The 20181-nt window shown below is 40.7% G+C and overlaps 1 protein-coding gene across 5 annotated transcripts in view; it reads left to right on the plus strand.

Annotated features, from left to right (window-relative positions):
* The first annotated feature begins 5069 nt into the window (after positions 1-5069).
* Positions 5070-20181, plus strand: part of SEMA3D (semaphorin 3D) — a 142802-nt gene continuing 127690 nt past the window's right edge. For all 5 annotated transcript variants that reach the window (XM_040668203.2, XM_015295302.4, XM_015295369.4 and 2 more), the window contains exon 1: positions 5070-5279. The gene's annotated coding sequence lies outside the window, so the exon portion shown is untranslated. The remainder of the gene's footprint in view (positions 5280-20181) is intronic.

Genomic DNA, 20181 nt, shown 5'->3' on the forward strand with positions numbered 1-20181 from the left:
AATGCAGGACCTCAGAAGGCACTTTCCTTTCCAACCCAGGACATGTGGAAATACAGCAACCCTTTGGTTAGTCATAGTATTTATTTTTCAGAAACTAGATCCCAGCCATGATCTGTAGACAAGATTTTTATTCTTCCCACTATATTTGGGTCAGATCTCACCTGCACTGTACAGCAAAACTTGGACTGGAGTTGATGAAGATGGCTACAGATCTTTGGAGGACAGACTAAACACTGAGAAGAAGGTACATCTGATGTGACACTACTAAATTTCTACCTAGGTCTGTTGAGCTAAGTTAAATACAGAGAACTCCAATGGAGTTTGAACATGTTCAGTAACTCAAGAACAGATCCTCTGTGACTACATTTTCATAATTAGCCAAGAACTCAGCAGCAAGACAAAACGGGATATTCTGCTTTTACCTAATTATTTCAGGAAGGTTTTGTCTGCTTTTAAGTGACATCTTAGACTTGTCTCTACACCTTTTATAACTGTTTCCCTTTGCCTCTTTCATTTTCGGTACAACTCAGTGACTCTGGATTATCTTTTACATCTTATAGCAATGAACCAGGTGAGATCTGCTCCCATTTGGAAACTGTAGGGCTCAGAGATGCCTTCCTTCATCCACTCTTACTCCAACTAGGATTTCTCCTGATACAACCTATCCTGCCTGCTGAGCTTCTTCACAAAACTGTTAAGGCTGAAAGAGCTTTGACCTCTCTCTGCTCTAACTGCTTCTTGTTCCCGTTGCTTTGGAGGCAGAACTTGAGATGACCAGGTGGAAACAAACAAACAACAACAAAAATAGAATGGGGGTGGTAAGGAGTTTACACAAGCACTGCTCTGACAGTACAGGTTGGCATGTTTAGTCACTTTAAACTTGATGTAATAAAGATGCCACTTTTCAGATGGTTTTCTGTGATCTGTGTACAGAAAAGGAAAATGCAAAAGAAAAAATATATTTAAAAATAAATGGTGCTAGGAACAAGTCAGTTTACAACTGCAATATCAAGGCTCCATCAAATCTACATTAAAAAGAAAGAAAAGGAGCAGATCTTGACTCTTATCTCCCACCAGATAGGGTGGGAGAAGACCTGAAATTCATGTGGAGTACTATGCAGGTGATGCATTATTTACCAACACTAAAAAAACAAACATATTATCCTCATCCCAAATCCTGGGAGAAGGAGTGTGCTGGGAGCCTGGTCTTTCTCTAGGGTTCCCACAGCAGTCAGCCTAGCTGAACAAGCACAGACCAGCAAGCAAACTCTGACTAATCCTTTTCAGATAAGACAGAATTCTGAGTTGCAAAAAAAAAAGAAGAAAAACAGCCTTTACTTTTTGACAAACTGAAAGGTGGTAATTCAGCACCTTGCTAATACTATTCTGCTTCTTATTAATTCTCTTTAAAACCCTTAGCTTTTAGTAACTTTATTCTCTCTATATATAATCTTTACATGCTCATCCATCAGTGAGTATAGGATCTACTGTTGTCAGTGGAGATGTGTCTGCTATCTTCAAAGACTGCTGATCCAGATTCTTGGACAGTGTTGGAGTCTGAATTTGACTGGATTGCAAGCAGTGGACCCGTTCTGACAAAATGCCTGAAAAGCAGATGGAGGTACTCAGTGGCTGTGTCCTTCTCAAAGGTCTGGAGGCTGAGTCACAAATATAGGCACTTGAAGTTGAGTGGAAGAGGTAGTTTCCACCCTCATCTGATTGCATCCCCGCCAACCCTTCCTTCCAGAGGCTTCTCTATTTGCACATGAGTTGACCTTCATATGAGGCAGCTCTTTCAATACATAAATTTATATTCTGAGTAAGGAACAAGCAAGTAAAGAAACTGCTCCATGTTTGGTACTTTAATCTCTGCTGCTTGAGCTGAAAACACTCTTCAGGCCATCCATGTTTCTGTCACTATTTGCAGAAGGATTAATGGCACTTAGCATAAAAATAAATGCCTATAGTGTGACGACTTGTTGCTGCATTATTTTTCTACTGTAACCTTCACTAAGAGATGAGCTATCTGCCTTGGCGATTTATCTTAGATGAAAATATTTTTCTCTGCAATATGCCAGTTTGGCATGGCTGTAACTGGACAGTGTTCAGACTTAAGATCAAGTAGAAAAGTAAGGGAATAGAAAGTAACGAAATAAACTTACCTCTCTTCACAGTTTTATTCGTTTGCTAAAGATCTGTTTGGTCATTTGATTCATGCTTGGAGGAAGAAGAAGGAAGGCAGATATCTGATGTTCAACTTCTGCTCTTTTATGAGCCGCTCAGCCTTACAGGAAATCTGAACAGTTGCCCAGTGCACTGGGTGTGGACTTTGGTTTTAGGGGAGAATCAAATAGGCTGTAAAAGTGAAATAATAATAATAATAATAATAAAAGGAGATAGATAACAGATTATTCGACTTTGTAAGGATGGACTGATTACATCTTCCACCCAACAGTTTCCCTTCTGCAGGAAAAACAAAGTCATCATCATCACCCTCCCTATAATCATCACATCTTCACAGTGTTGAAAAGAACTCCTCCTATTAAAACTTCAGCCAATTTTTGTAAATTTGGCAGAAATTCCTGTAACATTTGGGGTGCTTCTAAAACCCTGTGAGGGGTAAACACAGCTCTGATCAAAAAAGGTCACTCGGAAAGGGAGCACTGATGCCGTGAGGGAGGTAAATTTTCTTCTAATGACTTCCAGTAAAGCTGTACTTACCTATACTTCAGATTTTCTGAACAGTGGTTTAAAATGCAGCGCTATAGCCAATTATTTAAAATGACACTAAGCAGATGGCGAATGTTTCCTCTGCCTGTGTCCATGGCACGACCTTGGGTAACCCTGCTGTATGGCCTTGGTGATAGAACAAGAGGCTGTGTTCATTCTGTACTCCCCACGCTGAAATTCGATTGACTTTCTCCGTTTAAATTCGGCAAATAGCCACTAGAGGGCATCTTTTTTCTTGGTTTCATCCACTTCAATAAATAATGAGCTTCATTATTTCTCAAATTCTTTTGTATAATTCTTAGAAGACGAATTTTCTGTTATTTATTCCACCAAGAATAGGTGTTCTGATGACCTGCAAGAAGGAAAAGTAGCTCCTAAAATAAAATCACTTTCAAAAAGGTTTTCTTTTACACTTCACTGACTGCCAAGTGCTTCCACAAACAGGCAAAGAGAACATTCATGCTGATTTCTTTTTCAATTGAGTCTGAAATATCTCCAGCACACAAAGCAAATGGTACTTTCCAGCATTATTTTATTTTCTTTTTGCCAGGACTCATGCTTTCAGAATACATCAAATTATGTAGTTCCAATGAATGCTTCAAAATTCACCAGGGATTTTCCTTCCATCAACCTGCCCCTCATTTTCTCCTTGCTGAGCTCCTTTGGGTCCAAAGAACAGTTCCTAACAAAGTGTCTGTGATGCTCAGTCAGGATCTAGGAACAAGGTGAAGTGCAAGAATTACTTTACAGGAAACAAAAATGCAAACTGGGCTCTAATTTGCATCATACCCATCCCAATGGTAGCTGTGTTAAATCCAGAGATTAAAGCATTGGAAAATTTTATTGATATTGAAATAAATATGGAAAATCAGATATAAAATCCCCCTTTGAAGGCCTTAAAACAGCAGAAGTCAAAGGCAACTATGGAATGACCTGTCTGAGAACTGCTGTTTATTTTGTGGGAGCATGAGACACATGTAGACAAGCAGAGTCTGTGTATCTCTGTGTACAGAACTTCTAAAAACAACATCAGGCTGGTACTGTTAAAAAAAAAATAAAAATTAAAAAGTGTAAAGTGTAAGGCTGGCTTCTGATGAAATTTTCTTTAAAAAACATATTTAGATTCTATGCTGTACACCCAGACCACCCATCTGACATGAATGATAGGTGAGGGTGAAGTTCTGCTGAAGTGAGTAACATGATGGAAACTCCAATATATTCCTCTGGACTTCTTTGGTTCTGCTGTTATTTCATGGGAGAGACTGTTGAGGTCTGTTGTGCAACCATGCTGCCAACCGAAGGCTTTCAATCTTAGCTCTTCATTGAGGGAAACACCATTTTTGAAAGAGCACCAGTGTGCCCCATCTGGAAGTGTCTGATGCTATCTGTGCCATGTGTTCAATGGCTCTCAGCCTGTGGGCAGGAAGGCTCTTCCTTGGGCAGCCGCAGAAGGAAATATGTTGGAGAGAAGGGTTTGGTGTGGGAGTGGGTTGGTCCAGGAAAGAAATTCTCCCTTAGGAAGTGGTCTGCAACATGCGAAAGCTGGAGAAGCACTGATGTAACACATTCCATGGGCGAAAAATAAATGCAAAGGCAGATAGATGTAACCCTGGCAGCTACAGATTTGCACATGATCTTCTGTCCAGGAACATGGTGGAGTCACCAGTCCTAGAAGCATTCAAAAAATGTGTAGATGTGGCACAGAGGGATGTGGTTTTGTGGGCAGCATTGGTGGTAGGTGGATGGTTGGACTAGGTGATCTTAGAGGTCTTTTCCAATCTTAATGCCTTAATAATTCTATGATTCTCTTAAACCTGCACCAACTCCTATAGCCCTATGCCTGCTGCCCAGCTGTTTTCTCCTTATCAGAAAGTGTGCTGAGCTCCCCCCCCCCCCCCCCCCTCCACTCCATCTGCCACTCAACAAGCTGCATTTCAGCTCTAGCAGCATTGTGCCATGGGAATAATGCGTGAGGACCTTTAGATGTTATGATCTGGACCAGCATCTGTGCAGGATGATCACAATATCAGAGTGAGGTACTCCTGTGCCAACCCAGAGGGCTCTGATTCTATGAACACAAGGGAGTTCTGCAGTCGAAGGGAAAGTGCCATGAGTGCAGGGTCCCTGCGTGCCCCATCGCAGCATGCTGCTGCTGCAAACCATATGTGTGTGCCCTGTGCTGCTCTATGGAGCAATTGCTTCGCGGTGGCCGCGGCTGGGACGGACTCCGGGAGCCGCAACAGTGGGTGTGCGCCTGGGCTGGCGGACACACGTACACACACACGCGCGAGCAGCCCATTTGCTGGAGGGGTGTGCATGTGCGTGCGAGGGTGTGGAAAGGGGTGGCGGGGATGGAGGAAGGGAAGCCAGGGGAAAGTCTGACACTTCGCGCAGAAGGAGCGAGACCCTCCGCCGCCGCTGCCGCCGCCGTCGCCGGGGAGGAGCCCGCCTGGCTCGCAACGCCTCCCGATCCCGATCCCGATCCCGGCACCGGCCCCGGCCCCGCACAGCGCTCAGCCCGCACCGCGCCGCCTCTCCGCTCCCCGCAGGTACCACGCAGCCCCACCGCTCCGCGCCGTGCTCCGCAGCACTTTTCCTCTTATAGAAAGGTGCAGGTGGGGGAGAAAGTGCATGAGGTCCCCTTCTTCTTGCTTATCCCGGAGCCTCCGCCCGGCTCGGAACGCCTGGCACCTGGCGGCGGTCCTGGGCCACCTGCCCGACTGTCAGCGAGGGGGTGGGAGCCGAGTTGAGAGCCTCTGCCGCGGGCAGTTTCTGCGCTCTGCTCTGGGCGGGGTGGGGCTGAGGGGTCGGGGAGAAGGAGTTGGAGTTTGGGGGTTAAAGACTGTGATGCGGAGGGAGAAGGGTTTGATCCCGCAGCACCGGCACCCGTGTGGCCGCTTCTGCTTTGCATAGATGTCTCAGGGTAGTGCAAAGGGCAGAGGTAGCCCGCATCCATCAGGGAAACTGTTGCGTGCTGAGTGGTGGCAGAATTCCTTCTATCCCACTTAGTCCTCCGGCACTGCCATGAGTGCAGCTCTGCCGGACGTGTCCATCACTTGGAGCAATAGAGCACCTGGTGGCCAGGGCTGCTCAGTGGAACGAGATTGTTTCTCTCTGGGCACTGACAACCCCTCCTTAGCTTTGTGCAATAACACAGAGGGTGGTAAAGCTCCTCATTTTGCAGCATTTCAAAACAAAAGTTATTGCATCTAGAGAGGAGCCATTCCCGAGTGTGTTAGGTAACTGGTGGCTGTGTACTGAGGAAGCACAAACTAGCCACCTATGTTTCTTAGAAAACACTTTGCATTCCTTTGAAATGGGAAAACTTGTGCAAGAACATTAGAGATCGATGGGGCAGTCTAAACGTGAGCAGAGATCACTGTGCTGAGAAAGCAGCAACTCTACCTTGCATCTGCGGCTCTGGCAGAGGCCATGAAGATGCAGGCTTCAACTTTTGCAAGGTTTTAGCATGCTGCTTTTGCTTTTTTTCCTACTAACATGTAGATCTAGGCAATAGGTTAAAGTGAGTTGATTTTGCTGTTAGCCACTGGTATATGATATGGCATAATATTTTACTACTGTTTTCAAAGACCTCATTAGTATAGTTGATATGATTTTTATCTGCCTTTTAGTTAGCTTATTATGGGCCTGATCCTGAAAGGCACTGGTCGTCATCTCCTGCAAAGGTTGTAAAAGCCAAATTTTTTCTTAATTCACTGAAAGTTGGGTGTCTAAATATCTTTCTAAGGAGGAATTTGAGTATTCTGAACTGGAATTATCAACCTGCTGCCAGACAGAGGTACCCAAATTCTGCAGGTGTCACTCTTTCTTAAAATTTCCAAGACACATCCCGCTCTGAGATGCTTCATGTATAGCAGCATTTCAGCCTTGATCAGGCATAGCAGCTTGGCTTCACTTCTGTTTGAACTTTATTTTGGCTTCAACATCCAGACTAGCCTGAGATCCAGGAACTAAATTTACTTTCCCTCTTCTTACCACTGGATCAGTCCAGTGGGGGTTCTCAGAGTTAGGTGAACAGAACGGACTCCCCATTAGGTGCGGTGCTGAAGCATAGAACTGTGCTCCAAATCAGGCAGAATTCTCCCACAGTTGGTATGAGGGCTCTGCACAAGGCATGTTTTAACCAGAAATGGAAATAGAATCTTCACCAGTACCCTCTGCCATATGTCTGCGGTTACAAGAGCTGATATAAGATGCTCTCAGGACAATAATCCCAGGAAAAGAGAGGTATCCACACTAGTTCTGAATAAAATGAGTAAATATCAGAAAGGTATAATTGGCTTGGTGGGTTGCTGCAGTCAGAGTCCCTTGAAGAGCAATACCTGTGTTGAAGGCCATTCTCCAGTGCCAACATTCACCTGCTTCTCTCCAGCCACTGCGCTGTCAGCAGAGCAAAACACTCTTCCTAGTAGCTCTGATCTCATTCTACTTCTCAGTGTTGTTTTGTTGTTGTTGTTGTTGTTTGTTTGTTTTCTGTTGTTTGCTCTTTTTTTTTTTGATGGGGTTGATGTTTTCACTATGTTCGTTATGCAGATTTTACTGCACCCTTGCAAATCTATTTAGATTTTGCAATTGAGTTAAATGAAGAGTCCCTAAGTAAAAAGATATTTTAATTAAGCTAGAATATTAAATGGGAATTGATGTAGTTCATGAGAAAAGAGTCCTTTAAAGCGTTTGAGGATGTTGCATTGTTATTATGCAGAGATTCAATACTGATAATTAAGCAGATAAGGACTTTTATGAAAAGCCAAACCAAAGCATGAAGCAATCCCAACAAATCCTATCCCTACTTTGGTCCTATCAGTAGTGATACACTCAGCATCTCCTTCCCTGTTCCATCACACAAGTGGAGGTGTAACTGCTTCACAAAGTCAGAATTTTTACGGTTTATTCTGCAGAAAGTCATAATCCTGGAGAGTTGCTCTGTAAGAATGCTGTCAGCTTAAGGTGGTAAACATAATTATATATTTCTGGATTCTTTTTGAATCTTTGTTTTATGGTTTCTCGTTTCATTTTGCAGTTACAGAAATTTGAAATCGCAGATGTTTCTTCACCATTTAGCACTGCAATGTAGTGGTTTACTACACTGGTTACCTGCAGCTCTGGAGGGGCTGATTCATCAGCTGGGAATCAGCTGAATTCCCAGCAGATACCACCATGTCTTTGGCTAAAACCCCTAGCGCTGGAATTGGCCACCGAGCCACCTCTGTAGTCTTTGAGGTTTCCTACATGAGGGAATCCTTCACTGCTGGTTAAGCAGGCTTTCCCACCGCACTCTCCTGGCAGGGCAGCCTGTGGGACAGCCAGGGCTATATTTGGCCCATTGTCTTTTTAACCTGGGAAAAATGCTTAAGGTGCACCCTGAGTGTCCTTAAATCGGCACAGTGAATGTGTGATGTCTTTGCTTTCCTTGCCTTCTGGACTTTCTCCAGCTGCACACAGGCAACAGAGAGGCTCAGAGCAGAGCAATGCCTGAGAGACATGGAGAATGGTGGCTGTATTTAAGCTATGTGTGAAGCAATTTTTTCTCCATGGGTGTGCTATTTATATCTTTTTTATAGTGCTGCCCCTCTGTCACGTGTAACAGTCTCCCCCCCTGCCCCAGTATTTCTGTCTGGGTTTCATGTATTTCATAAACTAAACAATGGCAATGAGTCAGTGTTAAATTATCTCTATATAAATCTTTAGCCCTTTTATCTTCCCCTGTCTATTCAGAAAGGCACCTCTGTGACATCGTTATTTTTCACATCCTAGGGGCACGCTACATGGATATCCACTTGTTATCTAACAGTCGGTGATTAAAAAAAAAAGAAAAAAGAAAAAAAAAAACCCTTATTTTTGACTCTTCCCAGTTTAAATGGAGTCAACGTCATATGGAGCGAATCCAGGATGAGTCAGAGAGCAGAGTTGCACTCCAAAATTCCAGTTTGCGTTACAGCTGGGAGGCAGCATTTAGCATCATGTGGATTTATTTTCTTTTAACGGGAACACCAAAATAATTTATGGAAGTCATACAGCCTAATGGACAGAACAGATAACAGTTAGCCAAGAAGAACCTGGATTCCCATCTGGGTTGAATCATTGACTCAACTTGACTATCAGGGTGGTGGGTGTGGTATTCAGGCTTAGAACATTATACTGACCTTAACTAAATCATTGCACTTCCCTACAGTGTAACTGGAAAATGCGATTAAGATTCAGAGCTCTACTGGTACCTAACAGTTTATCAATAGTCAGCATTACTGGTCGAACTGAGTGCAGTACACAATGGACATTTATCTGCAGCCTTAATTTGCAGAGGGAATCCTGAATTGGTTCAGGGTACATGTGGCTAAAGATAAATTCCTGCTCTGTGTACATGGAGATCTGTAACTCGTGAGGACATTCTGCATTGCGTGGATTCGCACTGTATATGTTACTCAGCTTTCAATAACACATGCCCTTTTTGTACATCTATGCATTTCTTTCCTTGCTGTGTTACTGTAAACACAGAGTCATGTGAGCTTTTTCCTTTTGATGTGGTCAGTCTAAAAACTAAATAAATATCCCAAATTAAACAGTTTCCAATCTATCTGGTCAGTGAATCAGGAGCCTTGCTGGAAGCAGATGTGATGGAATAGAAAGGAGACTGAAAAATCCTGTAACCTGTGAGCATATGCAACAATATACAGCTTTCCTTGTTGTTGTTTTGTTATTTATTTTTTTTTCTGAGAGGGAGGAGGGAAGTTACCCGTTTTCCTGGAATGTCTCCTTCTAAAAGTCCTGAAGACACTGTAGCCATTCCTCTGATCTCATCTTGTGTCAGCATAACTCAGGACTAAATGCACTGGGAATAGAAGGCCTGGGATTAACTGAAAATTATACAAAACCAAGGCTGTCATGAAATGAAAGATTTGCGCCTGTTCACAGTTGCTCTGTTTTTAGTGACTTCAAGGGACTTATGCACGTGTTTAAAGACAGACTGCTGTGTGAATGGTCTTTTGAAAGAGGCACTTTGGTAGAGTCTAAATCTAGAGTGAGATCAAGTCTTTTAAAAGTTAAGTGCAGTCCTGAGGGCTGATGTGGCCAAATATTCCAGCATAATCTTGGCCAGAGCTTTAACAGTTAGAACAGCTAGATCTAATGGTATGTGCCTACCTAGCTTGTTATATTCCCCTGGAATTTATCAATGACACACTGCATATAATTGTGGTTACTTTTTGTCCGTCTAAGATCCTTTTTTGGTTTTGTAAGGGAAAGATTGCAAAGAGTGAGAATGTAAAAAATTCTGTCTCAACCCAAAGCAAAAAAGTTGCTTTTTTTTTTTTTTCCACAATGAAGAATTAAAACAATGTCTGTTGCTCTCATGCTTAATGTCAAAATCTCTGCTAAAAAATAGAAAGAAGAAATATGATGTATTTTTCATATGGAACTTATTCCCTGTAATTTTATAATGCACATATGTGAGGTTTTATGAAGACTTACACTAAAAGGTTTTAGAAGCGTGTAATAGAGGAAAACTGTGTTCATAACATCCTTTGGAATCAAAAGGGCTAAACAGTTACATTTCAAGAGAGTAAATAAATAAAATGAAGGGGCAGTGACAAATAGTGACAGACTCTTTCAGTCTTCCCTTTTCTCCAACATTTGCAGAAAGAACCAGCTTTGACTATAAGGTTACACCCCTACATTTCTGACTTTCTTCACATTCTGTGTTGTTTCAAGGTGTAACATTCCAATATCCAATCTCTGACTTCTGAAATATAAGTTCCACCTGTGTATAAAATACAAATCATTTATTTAATTTCAACAATTCTTTTTTTAAAAGCAGGTGCCTGAGTACCTTTGTTAGAGCTGTAAACACATCTTCAAAGCTACCATAGTGTATTCCACTAACAATGTGGTTGTATGTTGCACCTTTGAAGATCTGTTGTTTAATAACAATCAGAGACACAGTTATGGGTATTATTAGCATCTGTTTTCCAATTTTCTTACAGTCCTGTGTGTAGTAAGAAGTGTACATGAAGTGTGGCTATCCATTATTGCTTTTGTTTACATAATCTGCAGAGCCTGTTGCAAAGCAATGTATCTTTCCTCATTCAGAGAACTTCATATTAATTTATTAGTGATATTGTTCAGTGATATTAGTCCCAGTCTGTCATGGTGTTTCTAGACAGTAATGAAAGTTCTCTTGTTTTGAGCACTGGTGATGTATCTAAACAAACAAACAAAACCCACTTACAACCATAATGTAGGACAAGAGTCAGTGAGCACAAAAGACTATAAGAGATGTTGGTTCCTTGAGAAGACAAGTAACAAAACCAGTTTTATTTGGTAGAATAAACAGAGATCTCAGCCTGTTTTTCTATTGTTGAATGGTAGGAGCATCAGGGCAAAGTTGAATTTGTAATGGCATTATGAGATCCCCTATTGTGAAAGATAAATAGCAAATTTGACCTAATGCCCCAGTAGAATAATTACATTGAATTAACTTGACTTTTGGTTCAAGTAACCTCGATTTAGCAAATTAATTTCTGATCAGTGTAGCTTTAAAGTGTCCACTTTATTCTGGGGATAACATTCTAGTGGTACAAAGTCTCCACTTGAACAAATCTGGAATTTTTTCATCCACTGAGCCATGTAATACTTTGCATTGGAGATGTAGCCTTAATGTTTCAACTGGAACAGAACTCTTGTCTTCAACAGGAAAAGAAATCTGCTAGAAGAAATATTGTGCAGAAACAGAAGTTTACCAAGAAAGAGAAAACGTAATTCAGTTTTATTCATCTTTGGAGCAGACACAACAATTTTTACCCGATCTTTGTGTATCTCAGCACATTAAAAGACATTACTATCATCTAACTTGCTACAGGCATTATACTGTAAGTGATTAATCTGTAGGAATAAGCCAATTCAAAGAACAGAAATCCAAGCATTAAGGGTAGGTAATAAAACCCAGATATTTTTATTAAGTCTCTTCTCTTCCTAAAATTGAAATATAAAATCGTTTTTGGTAATGAGTTTTTTGTCAATGTATATTTAAATCTGTATATCTCCATTTCAGAGTTGTAACCTTGTAAAGTAGTCCTGGATAAGAAGTTCTACAGTGACCATGTTTATTAGAGGAAACCTACTCACTGACTGAATATGCCCCATTAAGATAATATACTCTGGAGCTGAGGGTCAAACGTCTGCTATGGCTTGGAGATAAAACTGCTGCACTGAGGAAGTGGAGAGTGTCCACGGGAAAGATGGCAGCACAGAGAAATCAGTATGTTGAAAAAAAAAAAAAAAAAGTGATATAACAAGCTTCATCTTCAGCTGGTGTAAGTTAGAGATGCATAACTGAAATTAGTGAAATGATATGTAATAGCTAAGGGCAGTCATACATCTTCACAAAGATTGAATAGCTCTGAAAGTTGAAAGATGAAATCAAACTGTATACACTGAAAGTATGTGAGGGAGTAGAGTTGTAAAGAGAAGCCAGAGACTGAAGTTCTGAGCAGTGCTGCTGCTTCTTGTGCAGTGACTGGGTGATTGTGATGGGATTCCCAAAAGCCAGAGACCTGGAGGGAAGGTTATGGAAGCCAGTTTGTAGAAGGTTAGGAAGAACGTTTAAGCCTTGAGCTGTGGATTTAAATGTGGAAGAGATGGGTAGGTCTTCTGTTTTCAGCCTGAGGGAGAACTGGGTACACTTAGAGCCATGTCTGGGTTTGCAAGTAAGGGGGGGCAGAGCAATTTCAAACACCACAAGCACTGAGCAGCTTGGGATAACCACAGATTTGTTGTACATGCACCCAGTAGGCCAGGTTCCACAGGGGATGTGTTGTTATGTGATGTAACTTAAGGTTACATGCAGAGCCTTGATACAGTGAAAAGTAGTTTTTGTATTGATCTCCATCACTGAAGCTAAGTGGCTGAAGAGGTCATAAATATTTATTATGAATCAAATATTTTGGCTAAAACACTTTTAATTGATAGTGATGTTTTACATTACTGCCTGCGTCATTGTGGTCTCTCAATCTGTTGTTTAACATGTAATGTTCTCAGAACTGAGGTTTTCTCAGACCTGATGAAATCCAAAGTGTTCATTTTAGGTCTCAAGTTATTGTGTGGGTTTTTAATTATTATTATTATTATTATTATTTTATTTTATTTTTTAAAATTGATTTTTTACATTGAACTCAAACTCATTTGGGGAAATGCTGACTGAAGTAAGTTTTGGAAGGTCAGTCCTGCCTAATTGAGGAAGAAGTGAGAGAATTAATGCTTCTAAGAGAATTACTGACACTATCCAGGCTTAAGGGTCTTGTAGGCTCTCTTTCTAGGAGATAAATGCATTTAACTATGCTGCACTGTGCTGTCTGTCTTTTAAAGATGAGTATCTTGGGTAATACTGTTTGCAGTGTTCAGATTTATTCGGGGGTTATAACTCTATGGTTATAGTCCCATAGTGACATCTACAAAAAGCAGACATAAATTATCTCATAAAGCTGCCTCAGCTTGAATTTTATTTTTAAAAAGTGTCTATGGTAAAGGAATATTTTTCCCAGTATGACACCCAGACAACGTGTACACCTTTCAGTGAGTTTCCACGTGGGAAGAATTTGTACCTTCAGATCAAATCTGTATAGACTGCTCATGCTGAAGCCTTATTAAGATCACAAATTAAAATATACGTGATGGAGGAAATGATACACTAATATTATGGTATCCCTCTGAAAATCACTACATCTGAATTATTTTTTTTTGCCCCCTAAATATTTGTACTTTTAACTTGCAGATAACTATTATGCTGTGCTCATGAGCCTGAAACTCCATGAAGCTGAAGTCCTTTTCTTCCCGTGAATTTTCCATAGCTCATTGCTTTCCAAAAAGGCAACACAAGCATGGATATACAAATGATAACACAGAGACTGATTTTCTCAACCATGCTTAAAGGCAGATGCTTGCTGTATGGATAAATTGTTGTGCTTTGGCTCTTAATAACAACAACTTTTCTTATTTCTTTATTTGTTGCTGTTGTGCACTGCTGTGTAAGGATGAAAAACAAATACTTACACACAAAACACTACTAAAAGTTCAAATGCCAATTTCTGCACTTTTTCAGTCTGACAGAAAAGCGGGAGATGCGTGCAGCAAACAGTGCAGAGAATTTGTTCCTCTTAATCCCAAACATGCGGCTTCAAAGCCAAAAAATACAAATAAAAAAGAAAAACAGAACAAAATGGTCATATTCAGTTTAACACCTGAGGTCAGATTCTGCTTGGTTTACCAAGCTTTGAGCCAGGGCTTTTCCATTGCCCTGGACCAGTGCTGGCTGCCAGAGTGGCCTGTGGCACAGTGGCTTAGTCCCTCCTAGCTGGAATTGCCCATCCTTGCCTCTTCCCTGCAGTTTGGCTGCAGGTGGTTTCCTGGCACAGTACTTTCTGCTCCAGTCTCCAAATTCTTCTCCCCTCCGTAGCATAATCTCTTTCCTACTACAGTTTAAATCTGTTTTGAGCTTTAGTGAAAAATCCAAGTGCATTTATGGTGCATCCTGTTAATTCCCAGAAATGATTCCTACAGGATGAAAAGCACTTCATTCCTCAAGAGTACCTCTGCTCAGCAGCAATCTTTCTTGTGTAGTGTTAACTCAGACAGATTTCAGGTTTTGTGTCAGATTTTCATGACAATGATGAGAATGCCTTTGCTTGTGATAGCATGGCACTGATATCATAGGCACGGCTGTTCTCCACTTGATCAATGCAAGCTGCATGTCTATTTTTATTCTTGGTTATCAGCCTGTTTTAATAATAATAAAATCTGCCTTAATGAGTGACATTAAAACAAAACAAAAAAACCACAACTTCTATCCATCCATTTTGTCCCTATATTCCTTCCTTCCCTTCCCTGTAAACAAGGGAACACTTAAGTGATGTGAGAAGAGCATTTGGGAAAGTGTTTGGATTCATTATGCTTTGTTTTCTGTGCAGGAATTTACATGACACAAAGGAAAGTGGGATCTGACACCTCCAAGATAAACTGTTAGACTGTCTATGAAGTTCTGAACTGATATTCATAAGTGAAATGGCATGCTATGCCAGAATAACTGGGACATAGTGACTTCAAATAAAAGTAATGTTGCTATCTTTGGTGCAAGTGTCAGCAGCGGATGCCATGGTCCTTTGTGATGTCCTTGGGGGATTCTCATAAGGCTTTTCAGCAGGCATTATAATATTCTTACTGTCTGTTTTCGTTCTTTTCTCAACACAATAGAAATTTGTGTCTTGGAAGTCTTGACACTGTTGAGGTTGTGCTGTCTCTCTTAATTCATCTTTGAGCCACATGAGAGAAGAGGTGTGAGCACAAGTAGTTTGAAATTGAAAATGTGCTGCTGGAGGATGAAGAAATCAGTGACAGTGGAAACAAAGGTTGTTCAGTAGATACACCAGAAGCCGTATAGGTGTTATGTTCAGAAGGATCCAGAGATCCTCAATTAGTGTCTCCTGTGTTTTCTCCTAGCACCTTCTCTGTACCTATTTTTTTTCACATAGCTTTATTAGATCCTGCTGACGGCATGTAGTCTGAACTTCAAATACATCACGTTACAGAAAGCTTTCCAGTCTTAACCTGTGTATGTGCCACTACTCAGAAAGAAAACCCACTTATACTTTGGAAGCAACAGCAATTTCTCATTCCCCTTTTTGCACATACTCCAAATGAAGATGTGGCTGCAGTCCTGTGGTTTTCTTTTCTTGTGTAGCTGTCATTTCCACCTCCTGCCCTTCTGTTGGGCTGGCAGACAGTTCCAAAATAGGCATTTGAGGTTTTGGTAGTGTTTGCTGCTGAAGGACATATTCTTTTTATTCCCTGCAGAGATACAGTGGTGTGTGAGATTCTCTGATTTGTGTACAGTTTTGGAGAAGAGCGTTCCTCTTGTGGTTCACATAGCGTAGTTTGGGAACCCTGAAGCAGAACAAATATGTTTCCATGTTCTAAAGCTAGGTGGTTAGGCAAAACTTTCTTATTTTTGCATAGGATATTTATCTGTTTCAATTTCAGAAAACAAATATGGAAATACAATAGAATTGCGGAATCTCATATTCTTGATGTCTCCAGATACTTAACTCTATTTGCACAACAAGCACTGGTCTTTAGACAAGCTACCGGATTCAACGCGTGGGTAAATGTAAAAGGTTCTGTGATCTGTTTAATACTTGTTGGTCAAATGCCCCCACAGTAATCTGGACTGGAAAACCATTCACAATTATTCAAACATCTTATTTGAAAGGGGTGTGATTCTTTACCTGTATGTTTCCAACAAGATGTCCATACCCTCTGCTTACAGTTCCTGAGAACAAAACATGGGTTTGATGATAATTTAAATTTGATATATGATTGTTCTGATTAGCTGGAGCTCAAGCCTGCCGTTCTGGAAGTGGAGAACCCCACATGCATAGTACAGAAACTTTTTATCATGTCATTTGTTTGGATAATATGAGACTGCCACTTCTCTTTACCTACAGAAGTTTGATTTTCAGCATAATGAAATCATTAAAAAAAAAGAGAAAAGAAATAAAAAGAAAACTATTGTCAACAGATAATTAATAAATAGAACCTACTTTACGAATCAACCTTTTACCCAAATGTGAGTCCCAGGAAGGTTAGGGACTTAGCGTTCAGAAGTTTTCCCCAGAGTTATTCTGAGAAGCAAATATCGCCCAGTACTGAAGTCTGCTCTGGTCTGATAAGGTTTGTCTACATGCGGAAGTCAACATACTGTTAAGCTAGAATAACTGTACAGAGTGGTATCTTCTCCACACTCTCTGCATGATCAGTCACAGGGTATATGGCCTAAGTCTGGTTTCAAAGTGAAGCAAGCTGCTTTCTAATTAAAAGGCTTAAAATATACACTTCTACATGACATGAGAACAGCGTAGTTGGTATGCTGCTGATCAGACCCTTATTCTACCAGACTCTCTCTTGTTGACAAGCCCTAAATATTTCAATTTTAAGGTCTTGATGAGTTGCAAGTGCAACAAACAATATCTGTGCCTGTAGTGTTATAGAGAGTGCCTGGATGCTACTTATTAGGACTGTGCTTATTGAAATGAATATACTATTTTCACCGATTTTAGCGAATGCTCTAATATTATGTTCATGTATTTACTTGTTTCACAGTGACACCTAAAAATCCAACCTGGAATTTTTTCTCATTCTGCTATTACTGATACTTACATTCAAACTGAGTTTAGAGAAGAGCAATAAAATGAGAAGGGAGGCTTTGAGTCAGGTTTGATTTATGAGGAAAAGTCAAAGGATTTGAGCATGCATAGCTTGTTTGAGTTTGACAAAGAAGAAGACATGACTGTAAATACTTAAATTCCAAAAACAGCAGAGGATTTGCTTAATGTTAAGGACATTCCAAAGGTTAGGATAGCAGCTCAGGAGACCTGGGGTTAATTCCACTACACATGCCCTTGGGCAAGTCATTTCAGCTTAGATCCTAGCAAATTCCTAAAGGCACCCAACTGCCACTTCTTTGTCTACATCTTTGAGTGTTAGTCCAACGATGCTGAAAAGTACCTAATTTAGACAGTTAACTTGCTAAATACCTTTGTAGGTCTGGATCTTGGCCTCTACCTCCAAATGTCTGTAAACAGGTAAAAACTACCATATGTCATAAAAAGAGTGTGAGAATAATGGATTTGGAAAATATGGGTATTCAGATGTTGTAACAATGGGAGCCATGCAAGTAATACCAAGTAGAAAAACTAATTAAGCTGGGTTTATTTCACTACTTTGCATTCAGTACAGAGTTGAGGTGCTCCTAAGGGCCAAGCACTGTGTTTGGCAACAGTATCTGAGGCGTAAGAAGAATTCACCCCAGCAGTGCCTGTCTCCACCCACTCTGAGGGGAGCCAAGACAATGCCTGAATTTTAGACAGATGAAATGAGGCAAGATGAATGAATAAAAGGATCAAATAGAATCAACTCAGCCTGATCTTAAGGGGAAAAATGCCTTTAATGAGTGTATTTGCTGAAATGTTCTTTTACAAGAATTGCAGAAACCACCTCAAAGAACTTCTGTTTTCCCTCTGTTTCATCTAATAAAATAATCCAGGAAGCTTTTTATTAAAAAGTAACTACATGATAGATCTCCTACGTCTCCAGTTTCTAGGACACAGTTCTTATTCAGTCCAGCAACAGTCCCAAAGTGCTGTGGTGCACATGCTACTACTGAATATTGTATCCAATAAGGTCTACATGTCCCAGGTTACCTAATACTACATTTGAAATTCTAAGTCTTTATGACTGAAAAGGAACTGAACTCTTCAGGAAATCTACCCTCAGTGTCTCTTGTTTTAGTGCATCTTCCTCATGCTAGTTGAAAATAGCTCTAGGTGGTAGCTACGTATTAGAAAATGATTGATCCTCAGAGAAAATACAGTTATGGGCACCATAAACTGAAAGAAAAAGAAACGTGTAGAAAACTGAAAATTATTCAGAGGAGAGTTAAAATATTTATGGAAGCTTCTATTAGGGCTGCTGGAGGTCCATTTGCAAAGCAGCTGTAAGATGCTGGGTCTCTGAGGAAAGCTGGAGCAATAAATACTCAAGAAGATTGAAATGACCCAACTAGGCCCCTGCTAACCCGTGCAATTGCATCAATTTCCATTTCAAAGAAAGATGAGCTTAATTATTTTACCCTGCTATTGGCAGGACTCTGTGATAGAGTCCTCCCTTGTATTATTACATTCGTTACCCTGTCGGACAGCAACATTTCTTTGTGACTAGTTTACTTTTTGGTTTGTATTCCTCAAAGAAAAGGCCTGCTTTCATGCTTTGTCCCTCTTGTTTTGGTAGCTCCCCCCTCCAGTCTTGCTAGAGCTCATCCTCACACAGCTGGACTTATTTCCCTCACAACTGCTGGTCACTTGCCTGCTTTACTGGCTCTGCAGGGAAGGGAAGAAGAGCATTCCCTTGCTATTCAACCCTTTGTTTTCTGGATCATCTATTAAAAGAGACATTGCTGAAGTGAGCAATAAGACCCTTCTAGGATAAGGGTCTGGTGCTGAAGACCCTGTGGTTATTTCCAATACTGGGATAGGCTTATGGTTGGAAAAATCTAAAATATGCTGAATTCAGAAGAGCAAAATAGACTCACTGGAGTTTGCTTGTATTACTTTTTCTTGACCTTGCTGACCCAGTACCTATTCCTTTGGGAAATAAGAGATGGGCTGTTCTAAAGACTTAGAAGTGAGTTTCAGTTTCACACAGGGGATCTAAACACTGTGAAGATCCTGTCTGGGTGTGAAGCAATCCTGGCTCAGATCAGGATGTGAAAGAACTCCCTCATTGAAGAAGAGTAATGGAAACACGAGACTCTGAGCTTAAACAACACTATGGTCATATTCAACTTCAGCAAGAATCAGCCAGTGAGGCAGCCTGGAGGTGCACCTATCTGTGGTTCCCTGGGAGCCTGGACATGAGCTAGGCACAATTACTGGACTCTTTAAGGACTTTTGTGTGTTTCACCTGCAGAAATGCATATGCATGAGGTTCTTACATTCTGGACTGTTAATGCAGAAGGAAATAAAGGAGGAATTGATATGAATTGCACTGAAATCAGTGAGTTTCCTCAACACTGAACTATTCTGCTCCTTCATGTGAATGACTTCAAGTCTGTGAATTCTCATTAGTCATAATTCTGGGAGTCTAAATCACATCTTCCAGGTGCCTACCCCTTTTTCTCCTCTGAATCTCACCCAGATGCCTGATGTGGGCAGTGAAAGATATTTTCAAGTGTACTGTGCTTCAGACACAAAAAAGACATTTCTGAACATGAATCCTCACAGGATACAGACCTACACATCCACAGGTGGTTTTAAAACATAAAACAGAGAAGCAGAGACAAAATACAAAACACTGACAGAATTACCGTGTTGCCTATATATAGCAAAAAGGCTGTTATGCCCTGCTTGTTACTTTTATTACTAATAACTATCTCATCTTTTGCTCCCTCTTTTTTATCCATCTGTTGTTATTCATTATGCAGCTTGACTATAGGCTGCAAGTAGGAAGAGGTCTTGTATCCCTTTCACAGAGTCTATAGCACTATAGGGTCCTGCCCCTGAATGGGGCCTCTAGGCACTATCCCAATATAAATAATACATAAAAATAGATCAGCAATGTAACATCTATCAGGAAAACCATACAAAGACCTAAACAGTGTTTGTGTACAGAATTGCTCTATTGTCTCCTGTGTGATTCATGCAATAGCTTGCTTTAATTTTCTGAGTCAGAAGACAGATCATAAAAAGCCTTGTATTAGTGGACTATGTGCAGTGAACTCTGAGATCTATAATTACTAAAAAAGGGAAGTATGCCAAAGACGATTTACAAGTATAGAGAAGAATGCATCTTTTGTGATGTTCAGGACTTTATCAGGTTTACTTTGGAGGTTTT

Source organism: Gallus gallus, chromosome 1 (genome assembly GCF_016699485.2).
Source record: "Gallus gallus isolate bGalGal1 chromosome 1, bGalGal1.mat.broiler.GRCg7b, whole genome shotgun sequence".
In the NCBI taxonomy this organism is placed as follows: domain Eukaryota; kingdom Metazoa; phylum Chordata; class Aves; order Galliformes; family Phasianidae; genus Gallus; species Gallus gallus.